Source organism: Pseudorca crassidens, chromosome 5, assembly GCF_039906515.1.
Source record: "Pseudorca crassidens isolate mPseCra1 chromosome 5, mPseCra1.hap1, whole genome shotgun sequence".
In the NCBI taxonomy this organism is placed as follows: domain Eukaryota; kingdom Metazoa; phylum Chordata; class Mammalia; order Artiodactyla; family Delphinidae; genus Pseudorca; species Pseudorca crassidens.
In genome coordinates, this window is record NC_090300.1 from 71,304,588 (window position 1) to 71,329,723 (window position 25,136).

At 39.7% G+C, this 25,136-nt stretch overlaps 1 long non-coding RNA gene across 3 annotated transcripts; it reads right to left on the reverse strand.

Annotated features, from left to right (window-relative positions):
- Positions 1-264: 264 nt before the first annotated feature.
- On the reverse strand, positions 265-24,291 carry LOC137225027 (uncharacterized). Of its 3 annotated transcripts, XR_010943658.1 has the most exons (6): positions 24,112-24,291; positions 20,711-20,853; positions 19,811-19,867; positions 17,743-17,864; positions 7,510-7,602; positions 265-5,099 (listed from the first exon to the last, which is right to left on the reverse strand). It is a non-coding gene; the product is annotated as an uncharacterized lncRNA (long non-coding RNA). The 3 variants fall into 3 exon arrangements; XR_010943659.1 differs by lacking the exon at positions 19,811-19,867; XR_010943657.1 differs by lacking the exons at positions 17,743-17,864; positions 19,811-19,867.
- Between the last annotated feature and the right edge of the window lie 845 nt (positions 24,292-25,136).

Genomic DNA, 25,136 nt, shown 5'->3' on the forward strand with positions numbered 1-25,136 from the left:
TGATGAAGAAAAACACGCAGAGGACTTAAGGGGAAAGAGACAATCAGGTGGGGTTTTCTAATGAAAAGATAAGTGGAGATGGGTGTAGGGGGAAAACATCTTGAGTTCTAGTTGGATGGTGACATTGTGTCACTTGGGGCAAGTCACTTAACCTCTCTGACCTGTTAAACGGGTCTATTAGATTGAAACTGTTTGCAATTTTGTTGTCTTACAGTAGTTTTCTATTAAATATTTCTAGGAAGAATAACACACAATCAAACAAACTCAGAATAGTTTTGATTTAATATCCCCAATCCCCTGGCACTAGCTGGGAATATACATTGTCCATTGATATCTATATGTGTATGTTAAATTATACAAAGTAGATCACAGGGATTCACAAATTTCTAATATCGGCTGTCCTTGGGTTGATGAGGATGTCAGTAAGACTAGGGGTTGGGAAAAATGTATTTCAACTGTAGCTGCATAGCTTTATTTCTTATATAAAATATTTGAAAGAAATATAGAAAAATACGAAGAATTATTAATTATAGGTAGTGAGAAATACAGGTGTTATAATAGTTAAGTACTTCTCCTATTTCTCTAAATTAAAAAAAAAAGTTGACTAAATATTGTTGCTTCTTCAAATTCGAATATTTTGTGATTTGGTGAGGCATCCTTTTTGAACCTCAGCTTTCTCACTTATAAGATAAGAAAGTAAGTCTAGGTGATCTCCAAGATCCTTTGAATCATTAAATTCTATCTCTGGTAAGAAAATAAAAGCAAGATGGCTAATTGATAGGGAAGGAAGAACCAATTTTAAGCAAGTATGCTGGAAGATTGTGTTGGGACCCTCTTAAAAGTAAAGGTGATGGTTTTGTCTTCCTTTCAACTTCCAGTAATTCTATGTAGATATATAGTTCCCAAATGCTAATTTAAACATCTAGCATTTGAGAATCACCCACAGTATTTCTCTGCCTTTGCAGAAATTACCACTATGATGAAGAGGAAAGTGGTAATTATTTCAGAGGAAGAATGGGCTCTTGCAATGAAGTGTGGTTTGGGAATTAGAAGATTCAGGATTTTAGTCCTGTCTGTGGTACTCTCCATCTAGGTGACTGAGCAATTCACTTTAACCTCTCGGGGTCCTGGTTTCCTCATTTGTAAAGTGAATGAATTGGACTAGGTAATTGTAAAGGTCTCTTCTGTAAGGAAAAAGAAAGAAGCAAATATTTTACTTGATAATAAAACCACCCTGGGAGAAAGATGGAAGACAAACAGCAACAGATCAGGAATGTCATAGGTAGAGTTCACAGTGATTATAGCTATTAGACTAGCTGTGATCAGTCTTTAGGTCATCTGGAAGCCAAGTATTCCACAGTTTTATTTCAAGGTGGAGTCATTCTTTCAGTCCCTTCTCTCTAGACTCTTTTTGCTATCTTCTCTATAGCATGTGCACTCTGTGCTGCTTTGCTCTTGTGCTGGGCTGGGCTCCTTACTTATCTTTGTGTCCTGAACATTATTTTTCTTGATGCTCTGATTATTCTCCATGAAAACACACACACACACGTACACATATGTATATACACACACATTTGAGATTTTTCAACCTCAGAAATATATATATACATATATATATGTATATGTGTGTGTGTATATATATATATATATATATATATATATATATATATATATATTTGTAGCTCATGGTCTTTGATTTCTTAACCACTTTCATTTTCAGGAGTATCCCTCCAGTGTGCACTCTGGGTAACTTCCTAAGACTTTGGTGCTGAAAATCCTTTGTGATGGATAATTTCATGTTTATAATAAATAATTCTTTTACTCACTCATCAGTTATCACTGGGTGGAGTTAAAAATGATTTTACTCTTCTTGAAACAAAATATAGAATGCTTTTTTTCATAAATAAACTTTAGTTCTGTACTCTAATTGCTATATTATTTTGTCTCTTCGTATCCTTATCTCATATCAATCTGACTTCTTTAGAATCATCTCCTGGATTTATACAAGTCTTTCTCCAGTAAGATGGTGAAAAGCTTCAGGCACATTATGAGCTAATAAATTGACAGTTTCTAGATTAAAGCAAACGCAGAGACAATGATTAAAGAGCTTCTACACTAGTAAAGTGAATAATAAGCACTCAGAGATTGTCCGTGGATAAAGGATCCCTGTGGGCATATTTCAAAGTCCATTCAGTGGCCAGGGGTTGGAGAGCTCTTCTAGAAGAAGAAATACCATAAATCACTTGCTCTTCAGATTTTTTTCGAAGGAGACAGAGACTGAAGCCATGACTCAGGCTTGCCAAGATTTTAGACCTGTGGTTCCACGAAGTCTAAGAATTCTGCAGCTGAGACCACTGAGTTATGTCTCTAGTATCAAAACCCAACTGAGCATGGATAGTCCCCTGGCATCCTGAAGACACTAAAATAGGATGGTCCTCTACCTTTCTCTAACCGTTTTTTTTTTTTTTTGCCAGTCACGACTTCCATTCTATGTTATGGATGGTGGTGCAAATTCAGGAAAAGGTACCTGTTGGCCATGCCAAACACAAAAATTGGTTAAACAAACACAATTTAACCATTATGAATATTCAATCCTTTTGTTAACTTTTAACACCTGCTTTTTCAGAGCCGTTGATTTTTCTTTAATGAGAAGTCTCACCCTGACCAGCTTAAAGTGTAATTGACAGAGAGAAAACAGAGCCTGGATTATTGTCACTGTCGATGGACCACAAAGAAGACAAAACCTGATGACAGTGACGTGTGGGGGGGAAGTTCCAGTGATATTGTATTTTCTGATCCACTGACAATCAACACGTGTTTATGGAAATCACTCTGTCACTGGATTTCCATCACAAACCTTGGGAAAGACGACTGAGAGAGTGAGGGGAGAGGAAGAAAGATTTGGAATTATCCCCGAGAGAGATCATAAATCTTCTATAGGGGTTGATTTCTTGTAACTATTTCTTGCCTTAAGAACAGTTAAGAGTCAAATGACTACCCTGAACTATTGCTTTTCTGCTGACATCTAAGAGAAATACAATATCTTGATATTAGACAAGAGAAAGAGGATTGAAAGTTACGTAGCTCATTCTTCTTATTTAAAGACAAGGAGACCAGAGAGTGAAAGCCCACGATCACACTGAGAACCAGAGCTGGAAGTTGTATTTGATTTTTTCACTCACAGGCCCATGTTTAGTCTGAGCTTTGGAGGTAGACTGTATTGGCTTTCAATTCCAGCTCCTCACCTTAAGAACTGTACACTCTTGGGCATGTTACTCAACCTCTGTGCCTCAGTTTCCGCATTTGTCAGTTACAGATAATAGTAATATCTATTTCATAGGACTGTTGTAAGGAGTAAATCATATAATTCAGGTAAAGTGCTTAACACAATCCCAGGCACATATTAACACAATATGTATTAGCTCTTCTTCTTCTTATTATTATTATTGTTACACCATACACCTGAGGGCATAGTGAGTCAGATATGTGATCCCTGGACAGCGAGGTATGGTAGGAAGATAAACCTGATCCGATCCCCCACTGTCATCAAAACACTTTTGAGACTCTGCATTGCCTTCCGAAATGCCTGCCTTCCATATCCTCGGGATAAGGCTCACAAGACCCTTCCTGGTTGGCATCAGCTGATATTCCCAGCCCCATCCTTGGTCATCTTCCCTCCTTATCCACGTGTCTGCTGTTCCCCTTCCCAAGGTTTGATCAGTCCCACCCTAGTTTTGTCAACAATCCATGACCTCTCTCATCTGCAGGGCTTCACAATTGTCCCCTCCACCTGACAGATGCTCCCTCTAAGCTCTTTTCCTTGTTAATTCCATGGACTCTTCGAATTGATTTGCTCCACCCAGGCAACCCCTGAACAATCTGGACTTACTTTTTTAATTTCCTTCATGACACACGTTTGATTTTCCTATTTCCTTGTCTATCTATCTGGCTTGACTAGATATAGACCCATAAGGTCAGGGATTATATTTTTTCCACTGTTTTATCCCAGCTTTTAGAGTAATGTCTGCTTTGTGGTTGCTGCCCAATAAATATTTGTTGAATTGAGCAAATGATACACAGGATTCCTTTCTCCCTAGATAAAGAATCTTGCAGCCTGAACATAATGCAAGCTTTTGTTCTATTCCCAGTTGCTGGTAAATGGGAGCTTACAGGTCGGAATCAAAATCACCGAGGTAGCAGTTTCCCAAGAGGGACCCATCTGAACCTTTGACTACACATGAGCAGGGTTTAGGAAAGAACATTGCTGTGCCCTGAGAGAGGCCTGGAATATAAACAATCCAGCCATGGGAAAGAGAGGAGAATGGTGATTAGGTCTCTGTGCTAAGCGAGGCACTTGAAGATGTATGATTTGCATTGTCTCTCTGGGTAATCCTCCCTTACATTTTCTCATGATTGCCTGCAATAAGATTTCTTAATCATTTGGGGGGTTTAGAGTGTGATCCCTTGAATGTATAATTATCTCCATTATTCAAAACAAAGAAGACGCGTGCCAGTCGGAAAAAAATAAAAATGTAGCCTCCAGCAGAAAACCAAGCTCAACTCTCTCCCTCACCCCCAGATTCTCTTTTCTGTTTATTCCCAGTGCCTCCCCTTACATGAAGCATTTCACATCCCTGTTTCTGAGGGCCCTTAAATGGAAGCAGCAAAGTAAGAGTAAGTACAAGCAGTGGATGGGTACTGGGACCGAAAGGCATGCGGCATTCAATTCAGACCAGGTTAGATGGCCAGATCTCACAGTAGAGCATGTGCTGGGCCAAAATGAATTTGCTGCACACCTACATAATTAGTTTCAGTGTTGTTTTGTCTTGTTTTTTCTTCTCTTCTCCTTAGGAAACACATTATTCACGTATGCTCCTGAACCCTTGAAACCATGGCTCTGGTTCCTACAGCCTGTTCAGTCACGGGCTTGCTGTCTGTAATCCTGGGGACAGCCCCCCTCACCTCTACTCCAGACCACTTGGTATAATAAGAAAGGATCCCACGTGGAGTTTAGATGAGTTGATTCTGGAGATGTCTCTGCCGAATACCAGGTGGGCGACCTTGAGATCTTTCTTCTCCTTCAGTTTTAATTTTCTCATCTTTAAAAGAAAGCATTGGTTTACAAAGGCTAGACAATTTTGTTTTTTTTCTGTAAAGGGCCAGATAGTGGATATTTCAGGACTTGGGGGCCACATGATCTTTTTTGCACACACTCTGCTCTGCTGCCGTAGCACAAAAGCAAGCCACGGCCAATAAGGGTGAGTGTGGCTGGGCTCCAGTGACACTTCATCTATGGACACTGAAATTTGAATTTCATATAATTTTTACATGTCATGAAGTATTATTCTTCTTTTTCATCACCATTTAAAAATGTGAAAACCATTCTTAACTCATGGGCCATATAAAAGCAGGCTGCAGGTCATAGTTTACCAATCACTGACCCATATCTTAGTTCGCCAAGGAGGGTCTGTAAAAGTTCAAGGGAGACGTGTGCCATGAATACACAGCAGCACACTTTGTTCCATTGATCTGGTTTGCCTTTTTGTCACAATACTTAATTTACCTTGAATTTCAAATGCAATTAAATGTGGGCGTGTGATTTTTTTTTTTTTTTTTTTTTTATCAAAGGGAGCTTGAAAAGACTGAGGAAGTCTTTTAATTTTGATTTTGATGATCTCCAAGACCAACACATTCATACTCTAAGAGCTCCTGGAATGGGGTTGCAGCTGATCTTCAGCTTCTAGGGTGATTCTGGGCCACTGTGGACCAAACAACATTTGTTAAATTTCATTTATTCATGGCCGTGACAGGGAGCTGAGGCATGAATAATACAAAAGAGCAGATACAAAATCATTTATACTGCATTCAGCTTTAAAATACATCATGGTTATTTTCTCCCTCTGAAGATTTACCTTCTTAATCCCTTTTGCTGATATGAAAATGAGTTTGCATTACCTGAGCTCACAGTGGATTATGGTAGAATTGGGATGCAAAGGAAAGATGTGCTAGAAATGCAATAAAAATGACACCCCGGATTAATTCTTCCTTCTCAAAGCCTCTTGACTCTCCTAGCCACTGAGCTTTTTCTTTTTCACCAGTTTCTTCATTGCTCCCCCTCATCGGAGCCATAATATTGTCTTTCCCATTCTGACCATTCAACATAGCCTGACTCTGGTCCTGGGACTTCCCTGAGGTTTCCTGTGTGGCAACACACTCCCGTGCTTACCTGGTTTTGAGACTAGGACTTAGAAAACACTGCATAATTTGAATAGTTGACTGACCCATAAGGAACTGACTAAGAATGGTGTGTCAACTTCAATTAAAAAACTTTTTAAAGGTACTCTGACGGTGGAGATCTGCCTTGGCTTGCACGTGAGTAGAGGTGGAATAGCCCTCCATCTGGTGATGATTTTTTCATAGTGCCCTCTTTTTCCACCCAGGAAGGTGTCACCACTTTCCAGGTTAGCAGACCAACATACGGATGCCTTCTGAGCAGACTCAGCCACCCTCTTCCTCCGCATCCTGGGCCTGCCTAGATCCCCTCGTAGGCCGTCCCTAGGATGGCCTCCTGTCCATTTGCTGACATGATTCTGCACTGGGACTCTAATAGCTACCTGAGATTCTAAGGGCCAAAAGGAATTCTTGTGACTTACATGCATTTTAACTGGACAGGAGATAAATCAGATAGGGATACATTCTGTGATTTCACTTGGATAGGAGATTAATAAAGTAGGAGGAATAAGATACCCTGCAGGGTCATCTGAGCCTGTCTCTTAAGACCCTGCAGCAGGAGCTCCTGGATGATGGAAAGGTTGGGGGTATGGGAATTCTGGATTGTAAGTGCTTTTTAACCCTTCCTTCCTGGCAAGGGATCCCAAACGTTCTGTTTTCTGGAAAGCTGAATAAGATTTTTAGATATTAATTGATATTTTTACCTCCTTCCAATTTCTTGGATCCTGGGGCTATTCTCTTTAGCCTCACGCTGTCAAGGTGAATTGTTACTGCAGAAGCACAGAAACAAGATAGGGGGAAAGGCTTGATTTTTTAGTTTCAAATTAGGCTTTTCAAAGCCCATGACAGAAATGAAAACTTTCAGAGCAAATGCGGTAGAACTTTTCAGAGTCTGGCTCTTCTAGAAATTCATGATGAAGGTTCTGGCATGGATTGGTTTTGGCCTAGAAGGAAGCCTAGAATGGTTTTCATATCGATGGTAGCTAGATAAAAATCTGGAGATGGGGAAGAGAGATGAACAAACTAGTGAGAAGCTGAGGAAAGTTCCTGAGAAAGTGACTCCCCCCTACTCAGTGGTTCACTTGAAAGAACTGGGAGGTGAGTGGTTAAGTATTACACTTTCCCCAGGTGAGGTGATCTGAGATTAATAGCTGATCAGGAGCTTACTTCCTGTCTGGATTCTAGCAGGTTCTAGGATACTTTGTCTAACACAGAGGAGCGGCGCTGAACAAGGATTGGTGGTGCATCATGTCTGGGCAAAAAAGAACAAAGACGTACCTCAGAAGGGTCTGCAGCCTCAGAGTGGCATGGAAGGTATGGGAAATGCTCCAGGCATCAACTTGGAGGGTTCAGAGATAGCAGCCTGTGGATCTGGAAAAATCTCATGGTCAGGAAAAAGCAAAGTCAAATAACAAACTAACAACTTTTGCCACCAGACAGAACTGGGATTTCAATTATATAAGATATCTATATATAAAGATTTATATCTTGATATATATCTATATATAAAGATTATATACAAATGTACTGTATTACAGTTTTCTTTGTGTATCTGTGTTTTCTGTATTGGAAATACCATATGTGCTACACTTTTTAATAGCACGGGTAAAGGAAGGACAATATAATGAGTGTACGAGCTTCATGAAAGAATAAACTGGAAGGGAAATTTGAAAGCAGAATGGAAAATATAAGATGAAGGAAAGAGCTGTGGGGATCGTGTAAAGTGATGACGGAGGTAGTCAATGGTCCTGCTCTATGTGTTTCATCAGAACATATGTGGGTGGCAGGTTCTAGATCTAGGGACCAGACCTTCGATTGACAGGAATCTTTAGGGAGCATGACTCAAGCCACTTCCTATGAGGGAGTCACTTGCAGAAGATTTAATGGAATTATCTTTATCATTTTCATACATCTGAAGGCTGGCATGGAGGAGGCATTATACTTGTGCTCTAAGGGTTAGAGTAGGACTAAAGTTATGGAAGCTCCAGGAAAAATGATTTCACAAGGTGAAGTAGCCAGTGTTGTTCAAAGATGGGATGAACTGTTCCTAGGAGTTAGTGAGTTCTTTCTAGAGGGAGTTTTCAAACAGAAATTCCAGAGCCATTTGGCAGAGAGCTGTACAGAAAGGATCAAACAACAAGTTCCAGTCCAAACCTGAGATTCTAGTAGCTAATGACGGCCCTGTGAAAACATCGACAGAGACAAATTGATCTCAAAGGCTCAGCAGGATACGGGGAAGACCAAAAATGAGGACCTAACTCACGAAGTCATTTTCTGCTTGTATGCCTTTGGCAAAGTATAATGACTGGACACATCTTCTAGCATAGACTTTCATTAGTCGGTTGGATAGGAAGATTTCAGGTTTATTCTAAATACGGAGACTTGAATATTGCCTAAATAAATACTGGATAATTTGACAGCGAAGAGTTGAGAAGAGAGTTGTTATTCTCATTTTTTAAATAAACTTACACAAGAAGAGGAAAATAATTGTTTCTAAAGGCGGTTTTAAAGGATCAGAAGCTGGGATTGAGGAAGAGGCCACAAAGCTCCATTTTACTGTGGGGTGTCATTTTTCAAATGGCTCCTAATCACATTCCCGAGCCTGTCTGGAAAGGCCAAAATATTAGTGTTCTTAGGTGCAAGGCAGTTAAGTGATTACTGTCTCGTGCCAAAATATCTTGGTTTCAGCTGAGATCGACACAGCAAAATTACAGTCTCTGTGTCCTTAAGTTGGCCTCAGACTTTTCTGACAAACAAAAAGACTACAGTCACGCCACCAAGGCATGTGTAGAACTCAGGGTAGAGCTCAGAATCAGGATCTTGTCTCCTCCTTTGAGTCTGCAATTCAGACTTTAGACATTGGACAGTCATCTTTTTGTCCAGAAATTTCACATCACATCCATTCATTCAGCAAATGCTTTTTTAGTACTTCTTATGTGTCAGTCATGTTAGTCACTGCGGGGCCAGAAGATAAAGTAGGCAATGTCCTGGCCTTCAGGAACGCACAGTGGGAGTGGAAATCCAGGAAACCACGATAAAAATGCTCTGCTTTGCGTTACAATAGAGTCCTGGGAGCAGTTAGTGGTGGACTTCAGAGGGTTGACGCAGGCCAACGTTTAGAGGTAATTAGGTTTTAGGCAAGAAGGCAAAGATGGAAGATTGTGACTGGCAGAAAGAGTAACATGTATTAATGTCTAGGGGTGTGGAAGGATAGGAAGCCTTAGTGTCTCAGGCTGGCTGGAGGAAAAGGTGGATGGATGTAGGGGATTGCGGGTTAGAGATGAGGCAAGCCAGGTGAGAGGGACCCAGATGCTAAAGGACTTTGTGAGCTAACGCAAAGAGTTGGAATTACATCCTGAAAGTGACGGGAGATGTTCCTATTTTACAGGGTTGCTGAAGAACCAATGAGATAAGACATGTGAAAATGTTTTGTAGGAACATGTGTATCTAGAAATCTGTTTATATTTTCTGTCATTTCAATTTTGTGGGGAAAATCCTTGGACCATAAGAGAATATAATCAAAAGATCGTAAAAAGAGATAAGTGCAAAGCTTTCCGTGGTGGGAAAGGGCTCAGTGAGACTCAAAGCCAAGCTAAGCACACGATAGGGAGGCAAGAAGGCACCCTAACGCCTTCCAATAGCCCAGGGAGGGTATGGATGTCTCAGGGAAGCAAGCGCTTGTATACATACAGAACGTGACTCCTTGAAATTTACACTGGATGTAAAAGACTACAGACCAAGTGAATTTACTTGCTTGGCAGCCCTGGAAGAGTCTAAGAGTGCCCTGGTCCTTGAGATTTCAACTTTTAGAGGAGCATAAAGTGAAAATAAAATATTCTAAAAGAAGGTGTTGTGACAGAAAGAAACACTAGAATCCAGGGTCAGATACAATCGGAACCACATTTGAATCCTGGAGATCACCCCTCCCTCTTTTTGTCTTATTCTTTTACATTTTAATGGAATTTATTGAGATATACTTAGCATTTTGACCAATATTCACCCATGTTACCACCACCCCAGTCAGATATAGAATATTTCCATCCACCTAAAATGTTTCCTGTTGCCACTTCATAGACAATCCACTTCCCTTCCAGCCTTGGGTTCCTGTCACTATGAATAGTTTTGTTTTTTCTAGGATTTCAAACAAGTGGAATCTTATGTATTATTTTTGTATGACTTCTTTCATTTAGTGTATTCTTTTGAGTTTATCATGATGCTGTGTACATCAGTGACTTTTTTTCCCTTTTTATTGTGCAGTAGTTGTCCGCCACAGGGTTACACCAGAATTGTTGATCCATTAACTGTTGATGGATTGATGGATTGTTTCCAATTTTCAGCTTATTCTTTTTTTCAGTAGACTCTGTTGGCCAGGATGTCAAAGACAGGGCCCCCAGGCACAAAGTATAGCTTGCTACAATAGTCTGAAAGGAGAATTTGACAGCACCTATTAGTTTTAAAATTTCCATCCTTTTTGTTTTATTTAGCAAGTCTACTCTTTAGGATCTATTGTACAGAAATACCAATATTCACACAAGTCTGCAAGGCCATGGGTATGAAGCATATTTTTTAAATTCTCTACATTTATTCCTCTAGAATCTCCAGCCATTCTGCAGTGGTTTTTGTTGTTGTTGTTTTGTTGTTGCATCCTTACCTCTTACTCCTCCCTAGTGCTAAACTTTTTTAGCTGACCTGAGGGTAATTTAGGAAGGAATGCATTTTTTTTTAATGCACCCAGTTCCCCATCCAAAAGAACTAGATATCTGTATATTCTATGTATTGATATGCGTATTCTTTTTAACATTGGAAAGTTTTTATTACCCCATAGCTGCTAACTTTGGTTTTACTTTTTCATCCTTAATTCTGAATTTGTTCAGAATGTAAGAAAGTACCCGAGGAGTTTGTTAAAGTGGCTTGTTTAAAATGGTATTGTTCTTGCAATTCTCTCCGACATCCTGGGACACCTCATTATCTGGCTAGGTTTTAGCCAAATGCCTTTTCAGAGAGGTTGTTTTTTTCTTGAGTCATCTAATGATTTTGCCCTACTAAGTGGTCACTGTAATTATTTTTATCTTACAGTTAATGGCATTTAGTCACAAACCAAGTAAATACCTTTCAGAGAGAAAGACCAGGCAATGGCAGAGCACTGGGTCCAAGGAATTCCCTACCTATGTCTTGGCATCTCTCCAGCTGTCCACCCAAGTGCACATCACCACATCCAGAATATCTACTAGCATCTATAAAACAGTAAAGTTGAAGATAGCGTATAGCTCAATGACATGAGCCAAAGTCAGATCCTGGTGATAGGAAAGTCTAGATCTGAAATTTGATCTTTCACTTATTATACATGAGTTCATTCATTCATTCATTTATTTAAGTGTTTATAGAAGTCCTCTTTTTTGTGCAAAACATTAGTCTAAATTCTGGGCCAAGAATAGGAATGGATCATCCTTTGGTTTTTAAGTATACCTATTTAATAAGAGAGCTAAAATAGGCAAGTAACAACAAAAACAGTAACACTGAATCCTCACTCTGTGCCAGGCACTGTGCCAAGAATTTTACATCACTTTTATATTTAAATCTCACAGCAGGTAATGTCATTATTCCCATTTTATAGAAGAAGAACCTGATGTCCAGAGAGGTCATCCAACCAGATCAGAGTAGCGCAATGGTAAGTGACAGAGCTAGCTTTAGAACAAGGCAGTTGGACCCCCGGGCCTGTGTTTTTAACTTCCTCACTACGCTGCTCTGGAAAAGAATTTTTCCACCTCATAGGTGCCATAAAGAGCAGTTTGAAAGTGGGAGTCCTTCTGGAAGGATGGGAGGGTGTAGTCAGCAACCCGTTATGGCCTCCCTAATCGCTCACTGCTTTCCTTATGTATCACTCATAGTTTCACACTTTTTTGCTTTTGCTGCTGCTTTGACTTCAGCTTGAAATGAGCTCTCCCCCATATTCTCTGAGATTCAGGTCAAGTGGTACTGATTTCACGGCGGCCTTCTTGACATCCACAGCCAGAGTTCATTGTGTTTTCTCTGCATTCCATAGCCATAACTTGTTGCTTGCTCTGTTCTTCACTTTGCCTGATACGAGAGTTGATTTTTTTTTTACCTATGTATTCTCTGTACCTTTCTTGAGTGCACAGTGTGAGTATTGTTCATCTTTTATGCCTAAGACTGGACATGGTAGGTATACCAGAAGTAGGTACACTTTGACCTGCCAGAATGCTAAGGGTTAAATGTAACCAAGAAGGAGTTGGATATGAAGTAGTTACATTTTCCTTAAACAATTATCATTTAGTCATCTGTCTTGAGGTCTAGTGCTTCTCCATCTTGGCTTGTCCAGAAGAAGATTTATCTTGAATCCAGCTTTCTTCCTTCTCTCCATCACAGGAAAGAAGAGCCGAGTTGAAGTAAAAGCAGTTTGTGCTTTTAAAGCAAAAGCAGTTGAAGTGATGAGACTCGATCATAAATATTAGAGACCAATGGGTCTCTACTGTAACTCCCCAAAAGCTCAGGAACCTCCTCATGGTCTGGTGTATAAAGATTCCTTTCTCAACAACAATCTGCTCCCATTTCTTTAAATAATAAAACCACCGAAATTTTTCTGAGTTCTGTGCTGTCAGAGAGATTCAGAGATCCCTGGATCCTGAACTAGCAAAGCTCACGCAACCTCTCCATTTCATGGGCCTGAATATAAACTCTTGTCATCTGTCCTCTGAATGTTCACGCGCTGTCTCAGAGAGGTTAACTGATTCGTCCAAGATCACAGAGATACTTATTATGAATTTTAAAAATGAATTTCCCAAATCACATGGAGCTAAGATGAAGTTACCAGGCATTGACTTTCATTTTGGAATTTGAATCATGATCAGTTTCTCCTTTCTGTCCTATAAGAGATCTAAGAGAATACATCTGAACTTCTGAAAACACAGATGCTGTAGAAGGAAGGTTGAGTTTTATAAACTAAGGGGTTAAGACTATAAAAAAAAAGGCATAGTTTCTAGTTTCCCTGTCACCTAAAATCCTGTTGGATCAGGCTGTGTCCCTTCCCAGCCAGAGTATTAAATTAACTGCAAGTTGCTCAGAAAGCTGTATCTATTTCAAGGTCTCAGCCCTGGCTGTGCCTTTTTTTTTTTTTTTTTTTTCATCTGAACTGTTGGGTGGGAGAGGGGTCCCAGAGGGTGGGGAGATAGAAGGTAGAAGAGAAGGGGGGGTTATTTCAGGCCTTGTTTCTCTAAGCCTTCAACGTCTGAGCCCCAGGACAGACCTTCCTGTTGTGAAATACTGGACCAGTTGTTGCGGTCTGAAGATAAACAACATTCCAGTAGTTCCCCTAGAGGCTACCCGAGGCCTTGTGCTTTTTAACATTTCCCTGGCCCTACGATAATCCAGGAGCTGAGGATTACTGCATTACCCGCTTCGGCACACACAGCAATTTTGTGGTCTCTGTGCTCTTAAACTGGGTTATGGTAATGAGCTCAGGGTGCGATCTGGATGACTCCACGGGCTCGTTAAACCCCTGAAACACTAGTATCTTTTGTGTAGCTTTGGACGCTCAAGCTGTGCTGATTGGAGGTTTGTAAGAACAAGGGTTTTTTGCCCTGATGTGCGAGGTTTCTGTCTTTATTAATGTTTGAGGCTGAGTTAAGACTCACCAGGGTTACGTAAGGGCAAGTTTGGAAACCAGATGCAAGCCGTTAACTAAATCAACCTGGGTTCATCATGAAAGGGTTGGGCCCCACTTTGCTGTACCCAATAGAACAAACGTTTCAAATGAATTTCTCATAAGTTCTTGGTTCTTATATAGGTAGGCGTGGCTTTAAAGGGCATAAAACCACAACAAATCAAACGATAGCTTAGACTTGCCTTTCACTTTATGACTGAGGATTTGAGTGATGATTCATGGACTGTGAATGTTGACCCTGGTTCCTGGCTTAGCTCTACCTGCAAACATCATCAGGGCCAACAAATTCGAGAAACACATTCTCTCTGTTCTGGTCACTTTCTACCATTTATCAATTTCACTCATAACCACTGTTATAACTGTTCCCCACAACTACCTATAAGACATATAAAGGGAGTATTACTAACTTCATTTTAATGATAAGAAACTGAGGCTCAGAGAAATGAAGACTTTTCCCAAAATCTTACAGCTGCCACCATTGTATAAGTAAAACAATTTAAATTTTGTTGCCTTTTGTGTGTGTATATGTATGTGTAATTGCTAATTCAGTAGATTTAAGATGGCTCTGACAGGCAGACATCTAAGGTGTCCCACAGTGACTTCTGACTCTTTTAATCCTTACAAAAAGAAAAAAAAAATTTCTTTGACGTAGCAACAACTTTACTATTAGGTTCTGGGTGTTGCAGTCTCGGATAGCTTGAACAAATATTCAGATTAAAATATCGAATGTGATATTTCCAATTAAAAAACAAAAGCATCATAAAACAATAGAAAAATGAATGAAAAGAAACATGACTATTTTAATCATTAACAAATAAATACAATATTATACCTTGCATCTTCTTAACAAGACTTGTCACCTGGCATGCCCAAGTTTTGAAACAATGACATAACAGTAACAAATTACAGGTAACTAAGAAGATAAATAATGAAAAGATTTATATGATCATCAATCTAAATGGTCATATATTCCTAGGATATAAAAACAGCTAAAGAGAGCAACATCTGTAATATGATAACAGATTCACATTGTATGGAGTAGCACTTGAGGAGGAGGTTAAAAAAGAGAAATGAGTATAATCACAGTAAAAATGCCTCACAGGTGCAATGCCATATAGTTTTCCAAATTGTTTAATCTTTATACAAATTCTGTGATGTAGTGAAGGAGGCAAGGTGGAGATTATTATTTCCAGTTTACAGACATGGAGACGGAGGACCAGAGATATTAAAAGTCTTGCCTAAGGTCAAAGAAGAGAAAACGTTAATAATCAACTCTTGCCCTTAGAACTTTTCATTAGTGCTTATGCATTTATAGCTTATCATTTTGTAATAGTATGCACGTCAAAATCTCTGTGTGTTTACAAATGTATAATACAGAGTTTTGATGGCCAATAAATAGGGACATATGGGGAAAAAAGTAAGACTCCACATATTTTAAAGCAGCAATGGAGTAATTGCAAAATAATTTTACATTCCATTAAAAATCAATGAAAACTTTCCAATTAAACCAGCATTTGAATAATTCAAGAACTGTGTCACATAATCCCCTCTTTTCTTTTTTTTTTAATGTATATATATGTTTTGTTTGTTTTGTTTTTGGGGGTGAGATGTCCAGCATCTGTAAAATTTGCTTATAAAAAAGGGACTTTTCTCTTTGTATAAAAATCATTGTCAGTTAAAGATTAAACTGAATATGATTATTTATATTCTGTTTTTGAAATGTACTTTAATGTGTGATGTGGACTCATCAGACCACAAGGCACATTTTGCCAAAAAGCGTGATGAGAACGCATTCAGCACAGACAGCCAGAAGGAGGGAGTGGCACTTGGAGTTGGGGAACCAACAGCAATGGCAGCCATGACCCTGTAACATAGGGGAAAGCAGAGTGTTCCTAACTCCCACTCGAAGCTGACTGCCCAGGGCCAGTAGAATCAGCAGATGTCAGAGCTTAAAGATCCTCTGGTCCATTTACAGACAGAAAAATAAAAGGACAAAGAAGGAGAGAAAGGACAAAGAAGGAAGAGCAGCCATCTTCCATGATTTCCGCTCTCATTTCCCCCTCATATTTAGAGGAATAACCTGGTATTTGGTAGTGAGAGGAACAAGCACTGAGTGCATATTACATCACTGCCATGACCTCTGGGCTCTTCCCCAACCTTTCCTGTCTTCCCCAGGGGCAAGTGGGATTGACCTTTAGCCCACTAAGCAATGCCTTGGACTGAAGCTTGGTCATACATCTCCACTATCCCCTTCTTGGTTAGCTAGGGTCTGTCATTATGATGTGAGGGAAAATGCAATGTGCTACGACTCAGAAGTTCTGTTTCTGTACTTTCCACCTGTAAAATCTGAGACCAGTTCCTTAACTTTACAGGGCTTCCGTGTTTTCATCCCTTCCATGGAGTTTAACAGTTCCCTCCATGACACCTTCCCACATTTTTATGAGGATTAAATAAGACGGAGGGTATTAACATTTGTAAACCCTGAAGGACAACATAGGTGTTAATTAACACCATCTATTCCCAAGGGGAGTGTAGAATAATGCTTAGAAGCTCAGGATCTACAATTAAACAAAGTTTGTTCACATGTTGCTGTTGCCTCTGAGAAGCTGTTTAAATTCAGACATGTTGTGTCTCTTTGCTAGATCTCAGTTTCCTCATTCTGTAAAGGCATCCTCCCCTCAGTGGATGACTCTGAGGGTTAAATTAGGTAATACCACGGTGGCTGACACACAGTAAATAATCGGCACGTGTTTCTATTACTACGACACCACACCTACAAACTGTGGCTGCTGTGATTCCCAAACTCTGCAAGAGAAAGTCTTTCTGGAAATCCACACTAGAATTTCTTACACTGAAGCAATTGCCCGGGTGCTCTTTTGAGCTAGTCCTTAACTATCCTTGGGAATTTCATTGTTCCCAAGTTTTAAAAGGCAGCGATTTTTATAGTGGGTAGTAGGAGTGAAAAAAATCAAAAGAATTTTTTCTTTCCCATGTTTTCTTTTGTTTGTTTGGTTTTTTTTGCGGTGCGCGGACCTCTCATTGTTGTGGCCTCTCCCGTTGCGGAGCACAGGCTCCGGACGCGCACGCTCAGCGGCCATGGCTCATGGGCCCAGCCCCTCTGCGGCATGTGGGAATCCTCCCGGATCGGGGCACGAACCCGTGTCCCCTGCATCGGCAGGCTGACTCTCAACCACTGCGCCACCAGGGAAGCCCCCCCCACCCCATGTTTTCTTACTTCTGTATTACCTCTAAATTTTTCTGGGAGGATAGTGAAGCTTGGTCGGGGGGTGATGGCAGTATATGAGGAAAGGGAACAAAAAACAGATTAAGGAGTTACCAGACTGGGAATCTAGTCCTAGGTCTGCTTTTAAGTCATAGTGTGAGCTATCACCTCAGGCGTCTCTTCTACGAATTCCAGTTTCCCAGTGGTGAAATGGGGAGGGTAAGATTAGAGTTCCTCAGTGTGGTAAATAGTCATGGTAAAGCATCGAACACAGTTTCTGGTACAGGATTAGTACTAAATACATTTTCATGTATTTAGTACTAAATTCATGGGAGTCATTTTCTCCCACTTTCCTTTTTAAGGAATTTCTAGTTCTGATATTCTATAATTTTAGAAATGTGTCTTTCGGCAAAGTGAGACCCCTCTGTCTTAGATATGTTGAGGTATTTAACATAAGGCAGAACCTAGTGGAAAAAGTCCCAGGAAATCAGGAGATGGTTTCCTGGTCTGAGAAACTCTTCCCTAGCCCACCTCTAAGACTGTTTCTTTAATGATAATTTTGGGATGTCCTTATGGTTGACACTATTGGGTATAAAGCAGTACGTACTTTGAGTCATTCTCTCCAAAGTGGTGATCGGTCTCTTGGTGCCAATCCATACACAGTGAACCACCAAAGTCCTTTAGAAGCCAATGTTTGTTAAAGGAGGATGGACTGTACCGAGCCAAGCCCTGCAGACCACACAGAGAATTGGACTTAGAAGCCCCACCTAATTACTTGCTCTCATTGGCTCTAATAACCAGTCAGCTTCACTACAAAGATATTATCTAAGAGAGCTGAAAAAGGATCTTAAGTATGCTCTCTAATCAAGCTCCTCATTTTATAGGAGGGGGAAAGAAGGATGAGAGAATACAAGTTACTGTTCAGGGATCAAAGATCAGTAGAAGAGGTAACACTGAAAGCTAGATCTCTTGACCCCCAGCTACAACACCACCGATGCCCGAAAATAATGTCAAGGGATAGAGAATACTTTTTTCTCCATGTTGAACTGAACTGAACTTCCACCAAAATTTCCAAATTTCCTCTAGACACTCAAGTTCCATAACTTAATGGACAATGTTCTGTATTCTTTAAACGAAAGACACTGCAGAGGCTATTTAAAATGGCCTGGAGGCTGAGCCGGCTGCCCTTGCATGGGGCCAATTTCTGGTCAGATACCACTTACTAAATGGAATCTCAATGCACGGATTCTAGGGTTTTGTCCTGTGGGTTTAGTTGGTTTGTTGGCCCAGCTGTTGGATGTTCAGGCTGTGTGGTCCCTTGCCTCTGTTGCCCCTCTGGGGAGACTTGTGCTTGCTAATGTCAGGGCATGGGTCCTGCAGAACCCAGAGAGACAACGTGTGTGAGGTCACAGGGAGGCCTGTTGCCTGGGGTGATGAGTTTAAGGAGAATCCTGAGGAAGCTGAGCAGTCAGGCAAATAGAGCAGAGGTTGTCAATCTTGAGCATCGGAATCACCCAGAAGGTTGGTTAAAACACAGATTTGGGGCCCTACCCCCCAATTCTCTGATTCAGTACATCTGAATGGGTCCCCAAAATTGCATTTCTATCCATGTCTTTAGTGATGCTCACACTACTGGTCTGGAGACCACACTGAGGTCCACTGGCCTACAGCATAATGAGTTAATGCACACAGTTGATATCCAGCCACACACAGCTGATGTCCAGTAATTTGAATGGCATATAAAGAATTCTAGAAGCTCTCTCTGTAATGGGCTCCCTGGGTAAGGACTTCAGCTTTTTCCTTTGGGTCAACTTGGGTCTTTAATGATCTGGCTAGCATTTAGGAAGGCATTTGATATTCTGGTTTTAATGTAAACACTTCCCACCTGTCCCAAGTATGTGTATCCCTTTCCAAGAGCTCCGACATTTCTGACATTGGCGGAACCCTAATCTCCCGTCTCCTCCCTTCTCGCGCTCTCCCTCTCTCCTGGCCAGCATCTGTTCTTTTCCCAGCTGTGGCTGCTTCATTCTGTCTGCCTCTTTCTCCTCTTGTCCCCAGCTTCTCACTGGCCCCTCCTCCACACTCGGATCAAAATACTCTGTTTTTATTTATTTACTCTACAGCTGTCAGTGTTGTGTCTGGGTCACTGCAGTGCAACTTGCAGGGAAATGCGATCCTGAAGAGTCCTTAAAACTTCAGCTACTTGTAGTCACTAATGTACCCACACTCAATAACACAGATACCTTCCTTGGTCCCTGGATTGCTCTGAAAATGGCTGGCTTAGGCCTGTGTGTCAGGGTGACCCCAGGAGGAATGAAGCTAACAGTCCTTGGAATTTACACTCAACCATTTAAAGGTATTGAACAATTCTTAGTATTTAAAACTTTAGCACTAGTAAAGGAGATGGAATTGTTCAGTGGAAAGAGCTCTAAATTAGGAGTCCGGAAACTACAATCCTAATTCCAGCTCTCCTACTAATAAGCTGAGTGACCTTGAACAATGAGCTCTCCCTCTCTTTTTCTCTCTCTTTTCTCTCTCTCTCTCTTTCTCTCTCTCTTTCTCATCCTTAAATTGAAAATAGTACACTTGGTAACTTCCTGCCCTCAGTGAGTCTAAGTAATAAAAATGTGAAGACTCCCTTGAATGTTGGATTTCTCTATGGTGATTCCACATACTGTGCATAGCGATCCCAGGTCGGGTTCTAGGGGGTTTCCAATCTTTCACTGGGGTAACTGCAAAATGAGAAAGTTGTGGGTTTTGAGGCAAAGAGACTAGGACAATGAGAGCATTATAAGTTAATAAATCAACCAGCGAGGATTTATTCAGCAAGTAATATGTCTAAAGGAGATTTGAGAGAGGCAACCTGGCAGGCATTTATTAAGGCACTGAACTGGACCAGATATAGGAAAGGTAATAGATATGAAAGAAAAATCAATGTGATGCAGAATGAAAGTGACCAGATTCTATGAGGCTGTGCTGTCTTCTGTCTTTCATATCCGTGCTCTGAGCTAAACCAACCTGAAGGGTGAAAGGCACAGAGTCATGCAGATAGCAGTGGGGAAATGACCTAATGGATGAAATGAATAACGAATACTGCCTGGTAAAATTTTTCATTCAGTTGCACTGATTTCTTGCATTAGTAGGTAACCTTTCTGGGAAGTGGTTACTGTCATATAGTTTAAAGAAAAAAAATCCTTCTTAATGCCCAAAGTGCAACACCGTGTGAACTTAATTTATTTTCTCTTCTTTAGTGCCTTAATTTTGTTTTGTTGTTACTAAGTGGTGACCACCAAAAAGCATGAAAAATTGCATTAAATAATAATTCACCTGTTAGAGCCAATTACAATTACAGCACACAGTCACACCTTTTTTTTCCATTTGATAGATACAATCCCCCTATAAGGTGGCCAAGTGATAACTGTTATTCTCCTTCTTCAAATTTGGGATCTGGGATCAGAGAGGATCATGGGCTTTGTTCACATGGATAATGAGTGTGGTAATGTCACCAAAACACAGAACTTAATTTTCATTAATTAATTTAAGAACATTTAATATGTCTTAGAAATAGGATTTACCTGGGCTTATGAAGGTAGGCATGTTTCCTGTCCTCAAAGGCGATTCAGGGGGGAAGGCCAAGTGTGTGAAAGAGTGGGTGCAACCATGAGTTCCAGGTGATGTGATGACAGTACTATGTCAAGGAGGGGCGTAAAGCTGGAAGCTTCAGGAAAGGAAGTCACACGGTTTACTCTCAATCTCTAAGTTATAAAAGGTTCCTGTCTGACAAACATTTAGACTTCATTTTATTATAACTCTATGCCTTAACATCAAACAATTCAATATGTACAGTGCATATGAATAAGAATTTATGTAGAATAAATGCCTTCTAGAAATATTGACTGTGATGCCCGTTTCTGTAAAACAAATACAATTGATCACTTAAATTATAAATCAAACATAGTTTCATGATGATAAACATCTCAGAATATGATTTGGAAGATATTTTGCTGAAAAAAGAGTAAGGAAATGGCCAGTTCCAGGCATTCTGTCCAATGTTAAGCTGTTGGACCATGGCAAGCCGGTAACCTTTCCTTCATAGGACTTGTGCTACATTGCAGAAACTTTTTAATTTAAGAATTTCCCCGACATTTTAGTCTTTCTCCTGCCTTCACTTCTTACCCTTCATTTTATATTTTCCATGTTGGTAAATTCTCACCCTAAAAACTCCTCTGTGAATAGCGGCCATTGCAGTAGGGGGTTTACTTATTTTTTATATTAGTTTTCAAGTCTTTGACTCCTTTCAGAACTAAACATGTATATTTATTATTATACAGCACTAGGGCATAACCTCACAAAGACAATATAGAGTATAGTTGTTTGTAAAATAAATCAATATGCCTGGTTAACATTTCCTCATTAATTGTTTCCAATGTAAGACATGCTCTGAACTTTACATGATGAAAGAATCTTTCACTGAACATATGCGCTAAATTCTTTTAATAAATACTTATTGGGCAAGAACAGCTATGCTGGGTGAACTAGTGGCGCTCTCAGAGGAGCTTTAAGAATGATTTAGTTAAATACCTTTATTTTAGAGAAGATCAGTAAATACCATAACTCACCCAACAATTCCGAGGCAGAGATGGCACTAAAATATTGCACTGTTGATTTCTGTCCTAAGAGGCTATTTTCTGTAACTGAGTTAAGGTCAATAGTATTTTCAAGCAGGTAATTTTCCCAGGCCCAACCATTTCACCACAACCTTAATTTAATCATAAGTTCTTGAGAGACTTCTAGTGCACCAGATGTTGTACCAAAGTTTGCTGAAGCTATTTGGGACCAGTGATTCTTGGAAATTTCAATCGGATATTTGCAGAGTTCCTAAGCAATTAATTGACAGTAGTATTCTATAGTGCAAAGATCCCTGGTCTGTTAATCAGTGAAGAATCGTACCAATAATTTTGGGGGAGCCCTTAAGCAAGTCCCTTGATTTCTCTAGATCTTCATTTTTCTTTAGTAAAATTATGAGACTGGTTTAAAGATCTCATTTTTTTCTTGCATTCTGACTCTATAACTCAAATTTGGCTATTGTATAGATAGGATGATAATGACTAGATGAGTCCCATTATCTTAAAGGGTATTTCATGTCTTGCAAATTTTAATTGGTGTCTCATTGTTCATTAAGTACTTTAAGTACTTTATATAGAATTTTAGTTTTGTTTAATTTTTAACAGGTATATATATATATTCATCAGTGTATGGGGATTTTGGATTTTGTTTATCCAAAGATAACTATCCTGTGAAAGAAAATGGCTATAGAAACATAGTCTCTTTCATGGGAAGCCAGTCCACTTAAAACTAACTGTAAATAGACCATTAACACCTCTATACTTTTATTTATGAAACTGAGAGAAGTTTAGCCTTGGGTAAAGTCAGCTCAGCACACAGTGAGAGGAATGTGGTGGCCTGCACCTCATTGGAGAACAGACTAAAAATTCTTAAGCGGCCCTCAGTTGGAATGGATTGCTTCATGAATTCTTTCCATATCTAATTCTCATGATTCTGCAATAACTCTACTTCCTGAACGTAAAAATAGGCTGTTAGCACGGCAGTGAAATGGTGACTCCCTTCCACCCTAGGAAGGAAGGGTCTCTTTTAGGTGAGTAACCACAAAGGTGGACAGGTCCAATTCCCAACCAGATTCACATTTTTTTCAACTCAAGTGAAATACCACTATCTGTTTTTTATTTTTACAATAAAAAACTAAATTTTGAGGGCCTGATATGACTGAGAATACTGAGCTATAGTGGACACATTCTTGGAAATGAAAGGTACTCTAAAAATACAGATATCATTGACCTGGCATCAGTAGGCTCTCACTACATCCCTTCATTCCCCTCCCCCCACCCCTGCAGTCTATCTTCAGTAAAAGTGCATCCAAATATAAAGTATATGGGTCGTGTCCCATTCCATGGGATCTTGAAATGTCTGGACTTAAAACGGGATAAAGCTAAAGCTGTGTTTGAAGTGTCCTAAACTAGGGCACCAAGAGCAGCTGCTCTTATTTCCAGCTGGATCCCTCAGCCTGACAGGGCAGAAGAGCAACAGCTACCTTGACAAATTCTCATTTCCAGGCATTTGGAGATTCAGCTGTGAAGATTGCTCAGGGCAAAAAGCTGACAAGTCCAAAGCAAAACAAAACAAAACAGAAAACAAGAATCAGAATAAAAACAACAAAAATTATTCCATCCTTTTTAAAGGAAATAATCCATTTAAAATGTGAATCAAACATATACACTATTTAGATTGACAGATTTTTATAGCGTTCTGTAACTCTGCTGCTTCTGATGTTTGTAGTTATTCATATTCATGATGAGGAGATAGGCATTCGAAACTTTTCAGGTAGATTTTGAAGACTACATTCAGAAAATGAGATGTACCTGTGTAGAGGCTTGATCTATAGAACCAGGCTTGAAGTAATGAGGAATGACTTACAGTTACAGAAAAATTCATCATTTGCTTTATTATTACTACTTGCCAGTTATTGGGCTTCGACCTTATATCAGGAATTGTATTAAAATCTTTGTTTATGCCCTTTCATTTTTACCACGAGCCTATGAAATAAAGAATGGTAAGTGTCATTTTATAAATGTGGGAAGCGAAGCTCAGAGGAATTAAATTGACCAAGTTTACACAACTAGATAGGGGTAGATCAAGGATTCAAACTCAATCAGACCCTACTACAAGCCTGTCTTTAAAAATACTATGTTGAGTGGCAGGAAAAAAAATGGAAATTATAACCGATATCTTTCTTCCTTAACCCTGGTACTCCCTTTAATGCCATGATGCTACCCAGCCAAACTAGGTAAATCTAAATGCATTAATTGAGGAAAGAGGTGGCAGAGCTGTAATTTTGGCCTTTGAGCTTTAAAAGTATAGCTCTTGAGCAGGGGCAGAGACCAGCTGATTTTATACTCACCCCATATCGTCTTCCTCCTATAGCACACAGCTCATTGTTATTTTCCAGCCTCCTTTGCAGTTAGGTGTTGCCATGGAATACGAATGGAAGTGATGTGCACCATATCCAGGCTGGGAGCATTAAAAAAACAAATACCTCTACATGGGATAATCCATGTTCCTTTTCTTTCCTTGCTGGCTAGTTGACTGGAATGAGAGGACATGTTTGGCAAACTCAAGAGTGTTGTGTTAGACACGATGGAGCCCTGTTTCATTGCATGGAAGAGAGCCACTGTTCAGATGATCAGCAACACCTGTTTAAACTTGAAGAAATATATTTCTATTGTGTCAAGCCACTCCAATTTGGGGTTTATGTATCATGCACTAATACAGGGAAAAAAGCTTGAAGAATAGATTGAAGAGGATATCTGATGAATATGTATATGTGAGGGGAAGGGGTGGGGCAGGGGCTGGAGTTTCCCCACCTGGAGTCCAGATAAAGATTTCTTGAAAATACATAGGACAAAGACCTGTTTTTTTTTCAAGAAAAGTTTTTGTTTGTTTGCTTTTTGGGAAGGGATGTGTGTGAAGATTGATGGAGCCATACCTATTAGATAAAAATAGATTTATAAGATGTATCAATCAGTAGCAATAAACCCTTCTTGTCTGGATCTCAAATTGTTTCAAAAGCAAAATATTTATTAGACACTTTAAGTGTGAAATATATGAATACTAAGTAGATATTTGATGATACTAGGGAATTATTTTTTGTGTGCTAATAGGATTATGTCTTGCTTTTTAAAAGAATTCTTATCATTTAGAGATTGCCTAAATGTTTACAAATGAAATAATATGGTGTCTGGGATTTTCTTCAAAATAACCTTGGTGGGGAATGGGTGGGAGTATAGATAAGATAGGATTGGTTTGGGGTAGATGATTGCTAAATCTGGGTAATGGATACGTGGGGGTCATGATATTTTCTCTATTTTTGTATATATTTGCAACCTTTTATTATTAAAAAGTCTAAAAAAAGAAGAAAATATTTCC